General features: G+C 36.4%; 1 long non-coding RNA gene across 2 annotated transcripts; it reads right to left on the bottom strand.

Annotated features, from left to right (window-relative positions):
• Positions 1-5426: 5426 nt before the first annotated feature.
• Positions 5427-11955, bottom strand: LOC142166372 (uncharacterized). 2 transcript variants are annotated; one of them, XR_012696750.1, is made up of 2 exons: positions 10610-11955; positions 5427-6069 (listed from the first exon to the last, which is right to left on the bottom strand). It is a non-coding gene; the product is annotated as an uncharacterized LOC142166372 (long non-coding RNA). The 2 variants fall into 2 exon arrangements; XR_012696751.1 differs by lacking the exon at positions 10610-11955 and adding an exon at positions 10085-10599.
• Between the last annotated feature and the right edge of the window lie 4280 nt (positions 11956-16235).

Genomic DNA, 16235 nt, shown 5'->3' with positions numbered 1-16235 from the left:
ATGCTGTTAGTCATTCTAGTGCAAAAGAATACTCATTTCGTTGTCATTTAATTATAGGATATCTTTACAATAAATAACATATTGAACATGTCAGATGAGAAAAAATAGAAGTGAAAATCATTTTCATCTTTCTATTATGCTTTAAAAAATTAAGCATCTTCTCCAATAATAATTTATATTTTATCCTCTTATCTCATGATTTGGACATGGAAAAGATATAGATAGACGTCTCTCGTTAGAAGAAGTTGCATCTTTTTTCAACCTATCCTATATTACATTGAGTTAATTAATTCAATCTTACCAGAGGTCTATCCTTATTCTATTTCCTCTTTCTCCACCACTATTCATAGAATACTTCCAGCCCAAAAAATAAAATGAAAAAGAAACAAACATAAACATAATATTATATATAGTTTAGATTCAGAGTATTTGACGTTTTAAAATGGAAAAGTTGCATTATCTTTGAATCCGTCCTGAAACCGAGGAGACAAGCAAAGATGATTAATTTTATTACACTTGTTCTTTTTCCCTTCTTTAGGTGGCCTAGAAAAGGAAAAAATAACTAGAAGAGAAGTGCAGAAGGAAAATGTATGTAACTTGGCTATCAAGTTTAACCCACGAACACATAACTTGTTCAGATTTAGATGGGGTAGAGTAGTTTGTTTGCCCAAGTTTCTCGAAAGTTAAAAGTGTTTATTTTAGATTTTAAAAATGCTTATTATAGAGAGTTCGGCCAAATTTTTGGAAAAAATAAGTGATTTTGAGTAGTAACTAAAGCTCTCTTTTAGACGCTAAAAAAATAGTTTTTCTCAAAATATTTTTAGAACCTTAGCAAAACACAAATTGTTGCTCTGATATTGACAAAAGTACTTTTCAAATTAGCCAAACACAAATTTATTAGTATTCAAAGGAACTCTTTTGGATAGCACTCTTATTTAAAAAATACTTTTTAAAATAAATAGATTTTAAGAGTTTGACGAAACAAGCTATAAGTATATATATTCATTTGGCAGATCAATTTGGCATAGATTAAAGCCTCATTTGTTTGCATTTAATGGAGATCGGAATCTTAATTATTCAGATCTCAGACATTAAGTCCATTTATTTTTAAGTCTGAATCTTAATCATTAAGTGTATTTTATTTTTTTATTTTACCACTTAATGGGTCTGAATATGTCACTGCCGCCACCGTCCACTATTATCAATTACCACCATGCACCACTCGCCACCATCATATTTAACCATAAACACCACTACCCACCGCACCATCTGCAACCATTGCCGCCACCAACCACTATTATTAACTACCACCATCCCCACCATTATCGACTACCACCACCAACCACCCCCACCATTATGAACTACCAACAACTCCACTACTATCATCCTCAACACCCGCCAATATACCTCAATTACCACCATCAACCACCACCACCTCGATCATCAATCATAGCCCATTATCCGCCATTATAAACTATCACCATCCACTACCAAATTTCTCAATCACAACCATCACCATCACTCCACCATTATCACCGCTTACTATCCACTATCCTCAATCATAAATAGCCACCGCTACCTGTAACGACCCGACCAGTCGTTTCGAGCTCTACTGCATCATTTGGCAGTTTGAGACCATGAGTAGCTTCACTTCAGGTATTATGACTTGCACGCGTGGTCGAAATTAAAATTTCGGAAGTTCGGAGTTTATTGGGAAAGAGAATTCTTATTTCGGAAGCTTTAAGTTGGAAGATTCTGACTAAGGTTGGACTTTGAGTAAACGATCAAATTCGGGATTTGAAGGTTCCAACAGGTTCTTATGATGATTTTGGATTTTGGCGTATGTACGGATCAGGTTTTGGATGACCCGGGAGCGTTTCAGCACCTATTGTGGAAGTTGGCATTTTGGAAGAATTTCATATATTTGGGTTGAGGTGTATTTCAATGTTATCGATGTCCATTTCGGATTCTAAATCCGGGAATAGCTCTGTACGGTCATTCTGGTATTGGGAGCGCATCCAAAAGTGGATTTGAAGATCTGTAGGTCATTTTGGAATCGTTTGGCGAAAGTTAGAAATTTGAAGGTTTTTAAGAAATTTGACCGGAAGTGGACTTTTTGATATCGGGATCGGATTTTGTTTTCGAAAGTTCGAGTAGGTCCGTAATGTTGAATGTGACTTGTGTGCAAAATTTGAGGTCGATCGAACGTGATTTGATAGGTTTCTTTGAAGTTCTAAAGTTCATTAAGCTTGAATTGGAGTGCAATTCATGATTTTTGTGTTGTTTGATATGATTTGAGGCCTCGAGCAGGTTCGCATTATATTTTGGAACTGGTTGGTATGATTCCACGGGTCCCGGGGGGCCTCGGGTGGATTTGGGATGGTCAATAGATTGAGTTTGGCCTTGTGGAGGTGTTGAGGCTGCTGTCTTCTCATGTAACCGCACCTGCGAGGATAGGGCCGCAAGTGCAGAGCCACAGAAGCGGTCATGAGGGTCGCAGAAGAGGTCATGAGGGCCACAGAAGCGGCTTAGGCTGGAGAAGACTGGGGCCGCAGATGCGGCCGAGTTGCGCAGAAGCGGGACCGCACCTATACGCGGGGAGCCGCAAAAGCGAAGGCGCAGAAACGGATGGCGATTGCAGATGCGCAATCAAGAGGTCTGATGGAGGAACACAAAAATGGTATTTGGTCCGCACCTATGGAACCGCAGAAGCGGTCAAGTGACCGCAGTGCGAGGAATCGCTGGGCAGTATGTTTATTTAAAAGACAAAATTTGGCCCATTTTCTTTTTATTTTCTCTTGGTTTGGGCAATTCTTGGAGGGTTTCAAAACGGGATTTTCATCATCAATGGCAAGGTAAGCTATCTCCACCTATTATGAGTTAAATACATTGATTATGTATAGATTTTAACATGAAAATTAGTGAAAATTTGGGGTTTTGAAGAAAAACCTAGAAATTGGTATTCTTAGATTTTGACCCCAAAATTGGATATTGAATTGAGAATAAATTATATATTTGAGTTCGTAAGGTTATGGATAATTTTTATCTTCTTAAAATTTTGGAATCCGGTCACGTGGGCCCGAGGGTGACTTTATCGACTTTCCGAACGGAGTTGGAAATTTATTGTGAATTAAATTGTTATGAGTATTAGAGTATATTCTCATTGGTTTGCACATTGTTTGGTTAGTTTTAGAGTGTTGGGCATCGGTTTGAAGTGTTAGAGTGGTGTTGGAGCTGGTTATAAAACTTCGGAGCGAGGTAAGTCTCCTTTCTAACCTTGTAAAAGGGAATTAACCCCATAGGTAAAATAAATTAATATGTGCTTTTAATTATGGGGGATACATAGGCATGAGGTGATGAGGGTTCGTACGTAGCTACTAACTACACCTATGCCCGGGTAGTCTAGGTTTACATCATGTCTTATTGATACTATCGTCGATTTATGTTTATTGTTTGCCTTGAGAAGAAGCAAGATTTAGGTTGAGCAATAATTGTCTTGAAAGAATTTAAGATTTAAAAGGTTTCATTTGAACTTTGAAATTTCGAAAAGAATTGAGGAATATTATTAATAGTTTAAGAAATTTATGTGTAACCACGTCACATGTATGTTCCGCGAGCGGGGTAATTTCTTAAAAAGCTTCAAGATGAATTTCCCTTATTTTGAAAAGAATCAACAAAGAGATATGATTTAAATGTTAAATTTATATTTGACCGCGTCGCAGGTATAATTCGCGAGTAATTTCTTAAATTCACATTTGACTGCGCCGCATGTATGATTCGCGAGCTGAGTAATAAATGCATTTATGGTTCGTGCCGTTCGACCCTCGGTAGTGAACAATTTACATTTATGTTGGATCGGACCGAACATCCTCGATGGAATTTACAATTTATATTTATGTTGTATCGGGCCGAACGTCCTCGGTGGAATTCCTATGTGATAATAGCTTTGGAAACCCATTTTATAAATTGTATAAATTCGTTGTTTGAAAGATTAAATGCTATAAAAGAAGGAAGTGTTTGGGGTTCTTAAATATGATGAAAAAATTGTGCAGATATTTCTTGTTTTGAGCTTGATTGTTATCTCAATAAATCGTACTTAATTAGAATTTCATATTATCATATTGTTGGACCATTAGTAAGTGTCGGAATCAACCTCTCGTCACTACTTCTTCGAGGTTAGACCGGATACTTACTAGGTACGCGTTATTTTCGTACTCATACTACATTTGCTGTGCATTTTTGTTGCACAGGCACATGTATGTCAAATGGCCTAGTGGGCGCATCGGCATGGTTAATACGGAGACTTAACTGAGCTGCAATTCTCGAGACGACCCGCAGCCAACAGAGTCTCCTTCAGAGTATTGTATTTTCTTTTCTATACAAATTTGTATTCCAGACAATTATTGTACTACATTTTATTTCCTAGTGATTCCTCATGCACTTGTGACACTAGATTCTAGGGTGATTATGGGATATCCAGTGCTGAATTAAAAAAATATTATTATTTATTTTATAAAGTTCATCTATTGCTAGTGGAATTAAAGAAAACTTTATCATTTTAAAAATATAAAAAGAGAATTTAATTAACTATTTAGTGTTGGCTAGCCTGACAGTAGTGTCTGGCGCCATCACGACCTTTAATGAATTTTGGGTCGTGACACTACCAATCACCACTAGCCACTATTTAGAACCACCACAAAACAATGACTAATCACTGCCTCCAATCGGCATCCACAAACGCCATTGTTAGCCCCTGGTAGCTCTTTCGCTCTATAGGGATAACTGCCACCAACTATATTTTTTTAAAACATTTATTGATAAAACATTAGATTAATGCGTATTTTATTTTTATTTGAATTTTATATTTATGAACTTATAAGTAAGGATAAATTTTATACATTCAGATATTGAAAAAACCCGTCTCAATCATTTAGTATTCAGATCTTAATGCATATATTGATATTCAGATGTGCATTCAAATATTTTTAACTTTATACATATTTTAAAATCCAGATATGCGTTCAGATTCCGACGTCTTAATCTTTAAAAAAATAAATAACACCCAAGTTGGTCTGTTTAACTGATTGCATCAATTTGTGTGGCATGTGTCATCCAAATTGAGACATTACAAACATATAAAAACAAAAACAAAAATAAAAAACAAAAAAAGTAACTCTTTTTTTATTTGATTTGTTTGATATAATCATTATAATAATTTTTTTAATTTTGATAATTAAACATATTATAAAAGAGATAATCAACAAACCAAAAAAGTTTGAGATTTATAAAAAGTTGGTAGCTCGGACCAAACTTTTATCAGCCGCTTAGCCCTAGAATAACATAATATGTATTAGTCAAAATAAACATTGCTCTGTTGGGTTGCTCACTCTCTTCCATCCTTTTTTCTTTCAAATTGGATAATTATATATAAAAACAATATAACGGCAGTTTATAATTACAATGTCGCATGAGAGATTGCACTCTATATTAACATGGGGTCATTGTTCAAAAGACTTACTATTACAGGCTTTGGTTTTCCTAGTAAATACAGTTCCTATGTGTCTGCCCAAAGTACATCATTTGCAAATACCAGGGAACTACCAAATTTTCAAGCCTGTCAAAAAGTTATTTTTAGCTCCTTCCTTGGCGAGGAGGTCCACTACTTGATTCTGCTTCCTATAACGATGATTTATTCAGGTTCCTCGATTGCTCCATCAGTGACTTGCATTCACAAACAATAGAGTTATAAAGAAGGTGGCCCTCTGTGATCATCCTTATTACTTCTATAGAGTCAGTAGTAATTTCTAAAGGAAGCATTTTTTGTTGAAGGGCAATTCTCAGGCCGTGTATTAGTGCAAGAAGTTCTGTCACTGTATTGGTAGTGTAGAGGATGCCTTTCATGTAATTCACTGCCCTGTCCCCTCTATGATTTCTAAACACTCCATGTAGCCCTCATAATTCCTAGATTTGTTGTTGAAACACCATCTGTGTTGAGTTTAAATACCTCTATGACAGGTGGTTCCCACTTCAGATGAATGATGGTTGATTCAGTACTTATCTCTTAGTTCCCTGCCACATGGTAGTATTGAACAGCTTTGTTTATGGCGTGGTTAACAGAAATTGGATTTTTTTTCTTATCAAACAAATTATTATTTCTAGTTAGCCAAATATTCTAAAATTAGAAGGGGAGGAGATTCTTCCATGAGCGTTGTTATTAAACTCTATGTTCTTTAACTTATTCCAAGTTTAGTGCCATGAGGACTGAGAGAAGGAGAAAGAAAAGGATGCATACTTGGTTAGTACAAGCATTTAACAGATTCTGCCAGAAAAGTTTAGCACTAGGGCATTCAAAAAAATGTGTGGAATATCCTCTTCAGCCACTTCATAGAAGGAGCAATTAGGATTAATATTCAGACTAATGTGATAGAGGTACTGACTAGTAGGAAGCCTATTGTGGTGGAGGAGCCATGTAAACAATTTAATTTAGTTGAGAATTTTGAGCTTCCATACCAAACCAAAATGTTCCTCCTCTATCCTAGTTGGCTCCTAATTGGAGTCCATGAAGGTGTCGGCTGATTTTGCAGTGAAGAGGTCATTACTGGTGAGGTTCTAAATGAGTTTTTCTTCGGTAGAAGTGTGAAGAGGGATGAATGTGTTTTCAGTGACTTTAATTATGGACTCAAGAAGGGGGTAAGAGATACCACTGAAATCCTAGACTCAATTGTTGAACATAATGTTGATTTTGAGGGATTCCTCAGACTCTTGCCAAGGTCCTTGGAGAATGGAATTGAGAGATTGTATGTTAGGAGTCGAGGTATCACAAAGGAAGTTGACCATATTACCCTTCTATACCACCCACCTAGAAGCTTTGGTGAAAGTTTACCAGCCATCAATAATACACTGCCAAGTTCTAGTCTCAGGTCTTCCCCTAGCGTTATGGCCAGTGCAATATTTTCCTATAAAAACCCTAGCCCAAAAAGAGTTAGTCTGATGGAACAATCTCCAAGCTAAGCTGTGTGGCTAGCCTTGTTCTTCATTTCAGCTTTTTGTAGACCTAGGCCCCCCTTAAATTTTGGCTTTGTGGCCGTGTCCTACTTAAGAAGGTGTAGTTTCCTTTTCTCTATAGTAGTACCCAATACAAAAAAAATTTGGATTCTATCTATCTTATTATTTGTATGGGTAAGGAACTTGATGTATTGCATAACATGATTGGGGATGCTTCCCAAGCTTGATTTGCCAGAGTTGTACGACCAGTCATGTTTAAGAGCTTGGTATTCCATCCTGCTAATTTGGTGTTCATGTTATCAATAATAAACTAAAAAATCGCTATTGGTAGTCCTTTTGTGGAAAATAAAGAATTCCAAGTACTTACCAAGAGAGAGACTAGCTTTACTACCCAAGGATGCAAAGCATGAGTTGGCCCAGTCAGTGTTGCAATTGACAAAAATTATGACCTTGGATGTTTGGAAATTGAATTTTTAACCAGACTCTGAATTAAAAGCATTTAGGGTTCTCATAATGGTCTCATTCTTGTTAGCCCTAGCAAACAAAGTAAGGTCTCAGCAAAAAATAGATGAGAAGTCCTAGCCCTATTCCTGCTGATGCTAATAGGAAACCACTTATTGGTTTGACAACTCTATTAATCTATCTGGAGAGTCTTTTCATACATAAAATGAACAGGTAGGGGGACAAAGAGTCTTCCTACCTAATACCTCTAGATGGTTTGAAGGCAGTGGTCTGACCCCATTGACAAGGACAAATATGGAGCTAGAGGATATGCAAGAGAGAATCAGATCAATAATCCTGCTAGGGAAGTTGTAAAATAGGAGAGAGTCTCTTATGAAGGACCATTCTATTATGTCAAAATCGTTCTTTAGGTCTATTTTAGGGATCATGTTAGCATTTTTTCCTCTCATCTTATGAAAATGAGTTATATATTCCTAAACAACTGTAGCATTATTAGTAGCCATTCTATTGGCTAGAAAACTAGTATGTATGGAACCAATAATAACACTAAGGAACAACTTAATCCTATTAACAATGGTCTTAGTTATCAGCTTATACATAGTGTTGTACATGCCAATGTGTCTATAATTCTTGAGCATATTAGCGTTAGCACTTATAGTAATCAAGCAACGGTTGGTGAGTTCATTTTAGGGGGAATTCTCCTTGAGGAGAAGACCATTTGACAGAAATCATTAACCTACCTAGACACCAAATACCAGTACTTATAATATAAAAAACAATAGGGATGAAGCCCATTAGGCTCTGGAGCTTTTAGAGGTTTGAAAGATTTAAAAGCACAAAGGATCTCAGTAGTCCTTAAGGGGCAATCAATGGTGGCTTGGTCACTGTGTGATAGGACATGATCCCTATTATCAGGATGAGTGATATGGAGTGGGGAGGACTTTTGATCTGTGGTGAAGATGTTACTAAAATATTTAGAGAGTGTTCTTGATATCCAGTGGTTCTTGGATCAGATTTTTTACCTTATCTTTCAGGCTTAGGGTTCTATTCCTCCTTCTTCTATTTAAGGTAGATGTGTGAAAAAATTTAGTATTGGCATCCCCTCACATAGCCAATTGATCCTAGATTTTAATTTTCAGAAATCCTCCTCACTCTTGAGGATGGAAGATAAATCTCCCTGTAGAGTAACTTCTAGGCCTTGGAGGAACCTACTAAAGGGGTAACTGAGAAACTTCTAAATGTCTGTGAGTCTAGCAAGGATGTGCTTTTCCAGTGGAAATGTTCCTAAAAATATTCTTATTCCACACTAAGGCTTTATCCTTAAATGTATTAGTGGCTCTCATAAGATCATTAGGTGGGGGAAAATAATTTTGGACTATGGTAGTAAACTCCGGAAGATTACACCACATAGATTCAAATCTAAAGAGTTTATTAGGATTAGTGTGGTGGTGCCTCACTATATTAACAAAGAGGGGGCAGTGATCAAAGTGAGTGCGTGGGAGATGACTGAAAAATGTCTCAGGGAACAACTCACTCCAATTATCAGTAGCAAAACATCTGTCTAGCCTTTCTAGAATCAAATCTTGCCTTCTAGAGTACGTCTTATTGGTCCAAGTATATTTGGAGCCTTTGAATCCTAACTCTACAAGCTTATAATGATTAAGGCAATTCCAAAAATTGTTACTCCTATTACAATTAATTCTGTCACCCCCGAATTATCTCTAGCTTTTAGAACCTCATTGAAATCACCACCTATCAGCCAACTACTCTTGAAAATAGAAGCAATATTAACTAAGTAATCTCACGGTTTAATCATATCTTCATAGTTGTTACTAGCATAAATAGCAGAAAAAGCCATTTGGAGGGGAATGGGGTTACTTCAACTATGACATGCATACCCTTAGGTATGGTAGAAACCTTCTCTGGCTTCACTAGATCATCATTCCACATGACAATGATACCACCAGACTGATCTTGGGCAGGGGATTGAAATTAAGCTTAGAATTGGAATTGATGGTGAGACTTGTTTCTGCTCTACTGGTGGCCACAGGGTGAATGAAAGGGATGGGTTGACTGACTCTAGGTTCATCATGGGAAAGAACGGCATGATCAGGCACAATTGCCCCATGAGCTTGTTTATCTCCTCTATTGAGAGAAGTTGTTAAGTGCCAAAGTATTGGGCACGTAGCAGAGTTGATACCCATAGTTAGTGTTTGAGATTGGTCAATTTTTGGTTCAATAGCTGAGTTGCTAGCTAGGCCAGGTAGAGGAGATTTTGCACTTAGATGGAGACTGGGATTGTCCCTAACATGAGTTAAATGGTTTGAGAGTGGCCTTGTAGTGTCATTTCCAGCCATGATACCAAAACATGCTTCGGTGTAAGTAGCATTGAGATTATCGACAGAAAGAGTATGTTGTGTTGTTGGTTGTTTGGGTTTTGATCTATAATTTGGAGAGTTATCTAAAACTCCATCTCCTATTATGGTTGGTTTTGGCAAAAGACCCTCTCTTCTAGAGTTATAATCCTTTGGTTCTAAAGCTCGATCTTAGAGGATTGAAAAGCAGTATCACTTCATTGTTGTGTGAGGGAAAAAATTTGATACAACTACTTGATTACCTCTGATATGGGTCTTGTCATCAGAGAAATCACCACAGGATAGGGGGTTGGAAGGTGGGGTGTATCTGTATTGGTGTTCCTTATGAGAGAATTGTCCACTTGTGATTGAACTTAAACTGTCAGAGTCCCTTTCTCTAAAATTAGGAGACCTTCATTTTGTAGGAAGATACTAGGGGAGGAGCGGAGTAATTTTTGGTAAAGACCCCTTCTCTCTTTTTCTAAAAGTGGGATCTTTTTGTGGGCTTTAATAATAATGTGAATTAGCCAATTCATCATCTTTAGTGGGGGGATCTGTTTGAAGATGCCTTTTGGCCTTTGGATTTGAAGCGCGTAGTTCCAATCATGGTGGGAGAGTGTCCGCATAAGTAATTGGACCTATAGAAGATTAGCCCATTTGGGGGTCCACTGCGTTCCAAATTTCATATAGTCTTTTCCGGGAGCCCAATTAACCCCTTCATTCAAGCCTATTCTGGGAATTGTGGGATTTTCCCTTGTATTTAAAATTTTGGGTATTAAGAAACTTACTTGTAGAGTCATCGTACATTTTTACTTGCACAATATTGTCGTCTACCATTTTAGCCGGAGAATTTTCTCGATTGCGACCACATTTATGCTGGTTTCGCCTGCTTCTTGGTAATGAGACTGTGCGTCATTCTGAATCTTCCTCTGGAGATGTAGTGTGCTGGACATGTTCCTCAGAGGGGGGTGTTTAACTAGGTATTCATAATTCCTCATGGTATGACCAATTCTTCCTCATAATTCGTAGATAATGGGTTGGGTGTGTGTGGGTATGATGATATATATGCTCACTGGTATTTGTAGTGGTAGTTGAATACAGATTAGGACATAACAATTCCGCAATGTTGATGAAGTGCACGTGTCAATTGTTAGTAGTTTTTCTACTCTTCCTCCCACTTGTTCCAAGATGGCTTTATCATAAAATTTTGTTGGTAGCTGGGCAGTCCGATCCATACCACTTTGATTAACACCTTAAATTCAGCGGCGCTAAAATTTGCTTCTTATTATCTAACAGATAGGTTGTGCCCGGATATAAACGATGGCCCTTCATGTAGGATCTTATTCATACTTTCCTCCAGGCTGAATTTTGTAATGAAAAAAATCCCAACCAGGATCGATGAGTATAAGGGGCTCAGTTGGTTTTCATAGTTCTGTAAGCTTTGCTCTGAGAAGTTGATGGGGGTATTTTCTTTCCCAAATAATTTTATGATCAGTGAGAATCTCCATGGATGATATAGCCTTATTTTATCTTCATTGGAGAGTGGATTGGTATTTTCCCTGCATTCAACTCAAATTGTGGTTGAGAGATCAAAATGTATTCCAGTTCATATGAATTGATAGAGCATATGTTCTTTTCTATCCGTATCTCTTTGAAACAGTTTTTGAGTGAGAGATCTTCATCCATTCTATTTTTGGGTTTAAGGAAAATGAATCTGATAGTTCCGCTAGTATTGAGGGAGTGAGTTGGATCCTTAGTTGGGAGTGGTGATGTTACCATAGCTATAGGGATTTGGTTGGTTAGTGGTTAATGTAGAGAGTGGTTAGAGTCTATCTGTACTCTCTTTCTTCCTTCTTCCTCCCCATAAATAAATTAGTGACAAAAAAATTACAGTGAGAATCAATAAAACATATTCCCAACCTCACTTCAACGGTCAAAACTTTCTCTACGATGTTGTTGGCATCCTTATTTTTTATAAAATTAATCTTCCCTTTATTGTAAAATTTGGTTACGGAGAATAGGAGTTAGTTTGAGGAGTATCAAGACATTGTCCTTAAGGATATTTTGCCAACACCATAATGAATAAAAATAGGCATATCCCCGGGAATGAACAAGCTCATCCAGTTATTAAACTGGGAACAGAAATAGCAGAAAATTCAAGAAAGAAATCCAGCATATAAGAGGAAGAAGATGACTAAGAAATTTATGTCAAAAAGTGTCTTTAGCTCTCAACGACCATGTTTATATAGGTGTTGCTCCACCGGCTAGATAACACCTAGTTTGACTCCATTGAATAAAAAATAACTTACTAAATAATAAGTAGATATAAATAATATTTCAAAGAGAAAAGATATTCCAAACCAAGATAGACAATACCTTTTAGATACCACTAATTTTTTCAATAATCCCCCACATATCTCAAAAGGGATATAACAATAAATATTATAATAATAATAAATAAAGAGAAATATTTTGCTGGGTTTCGGGTATAATAAAATCCTTCTGGTGTCTTATGGACTATGAACCAAATATAGATAAAATAAAATTTAACTTACAGAATATTTGGTGCAGCCGATAACTTATATGAACCAAAAAATTTTGTTGTAAGCTAGAGATCCTATTCATCATATTATACCCCCACAATTTCCGCTTTCATTGCGGTTTTGCGCCAAGAGGCCATGCGCGCGCATGGTTTTCATTAATGCTCTAGAAATTTTACCACAAATTTCATAGAAACCGCCACACTCCACACTCATACAGATTCATCCATCAAGTGTATTTTACAATGCAATACACCACCTATAAAAGGCTATGGATTATTGGATTAAGAGTTTAATAACTTAGCCTCACATTCCTTGCAGTCTTGCACTATACACACACACACACACCCCATAGAAAGAGACATAATTTGATAGTGCATATTTGATCAACTAATGACTAGTTATTATCTATATGAACCTACTTCATGTGATCTTTAATCACATAGGTAGGGTTACCATAATTGTTAATATATCTCAAATTGGCAAAAGTCTCAACCCCTCGATGTTTCACTTAGAAGTCAAAGGATCGACCAAATCCTCTTGTGACTATACATAATATGTATAAAAAATTCTCTAACCCCAAGCAATTGCTTATGTGTCTAGAGAATGTGTCTACTCTTTTCATTGAAAGATTCATTTTAAAATAGCTATTGCGCCTTGTCAATCACAATTCATCGACAAATGTTGTCAGCTTAATTTCTAGTTAAATATTCACCGAGAGATTGCTTAACAGCCTCATTGCTAGGCAATTCCAATACCATAACACCCCATCAAAAAGGTAATGACACAATCACAAAGTAGTTTTTTTTCCTCATCTGAATTAAAGATTCAATATCAGCATTGTATCCTCCTAATATAGTGAAAACTTCACATATATAATACTAACTCATAGTACGTCTCAAGTAAGTCATAAAATCATCTCAAATGAAATAAAATTTGACTTCCATACAATTTTCTTTAGAAATATCTTTCAACACATATTAAAATTTTCTTTTCTTTTGGTATCTTCCATATCCAAATACCAAAATAAAATTTTCTAAACATAGAAGCAACTATAACTTCTATAGAACTATCTCAAATTAGTATGAAACGAGCCATAAATAAGAAAGATAATTTTCCATAGCCAGAAGTAATTTAAAAAAATAATAATCTTCCAATAAAAAATTTTGCCACAAAAATCTCAAAAGCTTCATTGCAATTTTGATAAATAATTTTCCTACCTTTTTTCTTCTAAGGATCATGATATATAACTCTGGCCACCTAGGCCCCCACATTTTTAAAATTTTATATTAAGGAGATAATCTTTTCACAACTCATAAGGAGTTTTAATTTATGAATAATTAGCTAATAATATATCTTCACTCGCAAAAACTCACAAAAACATGAAGGTCTTTTCCGATCTATTATTTCTATCAAATTATACCAAGGAGACCTGTAATGATCTAGGAACACATACACTCAAGCTAAAGACCCAAAAATCATAGCTCACTAATTAAGATAATTCGGTATATACAAATATTTGTAAAGATAAATGCAGATTCATCAAAATTTAAGAGCTCAAAAAGCTGTAAAATATATTTTAAATTGCTTTAGTAAATATATGTAAAACATTCAAATATGATGAGAGGAGATTTATAATATCAACACACTAATTATCATCATCTATCCTGCCATCAAAAGGATCTATCAAAATCTATTTGACATGAATGATATCATCTGTATTAAATTATTTACTCTTTCATTCTCAAAGAATTGACAAAGAATTTATATGACTTAGGTATAGAAATTAAGCGTGCTTTTATTTTTGGTTTATCCATTTTATGCCTAGTCTTTTGTTGGCCCAAGAACAGGTGAAATTTTGAAGAATGACAAATGAACTCAGTCATGGACCAGGTCCATCATGTGAAGCACAGTCATGATCAACCTATACATGTGAGATGCACGTGAAGGAGATAAGTCTCACTGATCAAGCAACAATATCTTCTGATCTGATCAAAAAGGTTGCATATTGGATAAGGGGAGAAAGTCTCCTTATGTGAAGAGAACACAATCCGGATAAATGATAGTGTTGGAGTTTGTGTTGTTCAAGGACTCAACTTCGATGGAAGATCAACAATTGAGTCTCAATCAAACTCTAATTACTAACTCATTAAATAATAGTAATTGTTCTCTTTTACAGGCATTGCACAAACACAGAAGTTAAACTAAATTGAAAGAAAAAGAGCAAGGCGATTTTGCAAGCAATTTATGTGAGATTTGAGTGTGCACTCCTGAAGCTACTTGAATGAGATAGAAGAACCAGTTCCATTGTATTTTTTTCTTATTCTAGTTCAATTGTAGTAAGTGGTTCAAAGTTGTACCTTTTTAGCTTTCATAGAAGCAATTGTATTAGGTACTTTGAGAGTTCAAGTTATAGGCTAACTTGAAGTTATCGCAACAGTTAGAGGCTGGTTGCTACAATGGGATTTGAGGTAATCCTTAGGTTTACAAAGAGTTTTGTAAATGCTGTTTTGGCTTAGTGATTTAGTGAAGTGTTGGGGAAAATCCTACTGAGTAGTAGGTTGTCCCTTTCTTGTGTGGTATTGACGCTTAAAACATCAATTGGTATTAGAGCAGGTTATCCTTGAAGAGGCTAACACCTTAGGAAAAGATCAACATGAGTGCACCACCTGGGAATTGGGAAGGGAAATCCACTGCTAGGCCTCCACTTTTCAATGGTCACTATTATTCTTGGTGGAAGAACAGGATGAGGGATCACATATATGAGAAGACTATGAGCTCTAGGACATAGTCACTGATGGTCCTCTAGCAACTATAAAGAAGAATGCTGAAGGAGTGGATGTGCCTAAGACGAGGGCTGACTGCACTGCTAAAGACCTGAAGAAGTGGGAGAAAAATGCCAAGGCCAAGAAATGGCTTGTGTGTGGACTAGGTCCAGATGAGTACAGTAGAATTCAAAGTTGTACTACTGCTAAGGAAATCTGGGACACTCTGCAAGTGGCTCATGAAGGAACACCTCAAGTGAAGAGGTCTAGAGGAACACTGATGTACTCCTAATATGAGAACTTCACCATGAAGGAAGAAGAAACCATCTAAGAGATGTATACAAGGTTCACCACACTGACAAATGAACTTAAATCTCTTGGAAGGATTATTGTCGAAGAAGACAAAGTTGAGAAGATTTTGACCAGGGTTCTGCTAGTATCTTGGGAAAGCAAAATCACTGCTATTCAGGAATCAAAGAACATTGCTACCCTCAAGCTGGATGAACTAATAGGAAACCTTACTGCCTATGAACTGAGAAGGCAGACCATGAAAATGGATGCACCCAAGAAGGAAAGAAGTCTGGCTCTTAAAATTACTGAAGGTTCAGATCTGGAGGATGATGAAATGGCTATGATCACTAGAAATTTCAAAAATTATTTGATGAGAGGAAAGGGTTCTTCAAGAGGTACAACCTTCAACAAACCAAGGGCTCATGAGAAACAGACCAATGAGGGCTGCTACAAGTGTGGTAAGACTGATCACATGATCAAGAACTACCCTTAATGGGAAATTGAGTGGAAGAAGGAAAGGGATGAATGAAGGAGCAAGAAGAAGGAACAGGTTCAACCAAAAGGAACAACGGATCAACAAAGGCTATGGTTGTTGCCTGGGGAGAAACATCATATGAGGAATCAGAAGATGAAGCTGGAGATGAACAAGCTCTTATGGTCATAGGAGAATCAAATGATGAACAAGAGGTAAGTATTCTTCACCTCAAAGACAAGATTAAATTCCTGTCTAAAGAAAAATTGTCTGAGCTATTGCAGGATTTCATTGATGAGTTTGAGATAATTAACAATGAAAAGGAAGAGCTGTCTAGGGAATGTAT

Source organism: Nicotiana tabacum, chromosome 11, assembly GCF_000715075.1.
Source record: "Nicotiana tabacum cultivar K326 chromosome 11, ASM71507v2, whole genome shotgun sequence".
NCBI lineage: Eukaryota > Viridiplantae > Streptophyta > Magnoliopsida > Solanales > Solanaceae > Nicotiana > Nicotiana tabacum.
The sequence above is the reverse complement of the archived record's forward strand: the minus strand, read 5'-3'. Positions and strand labels throughout refer to the sequence as shown.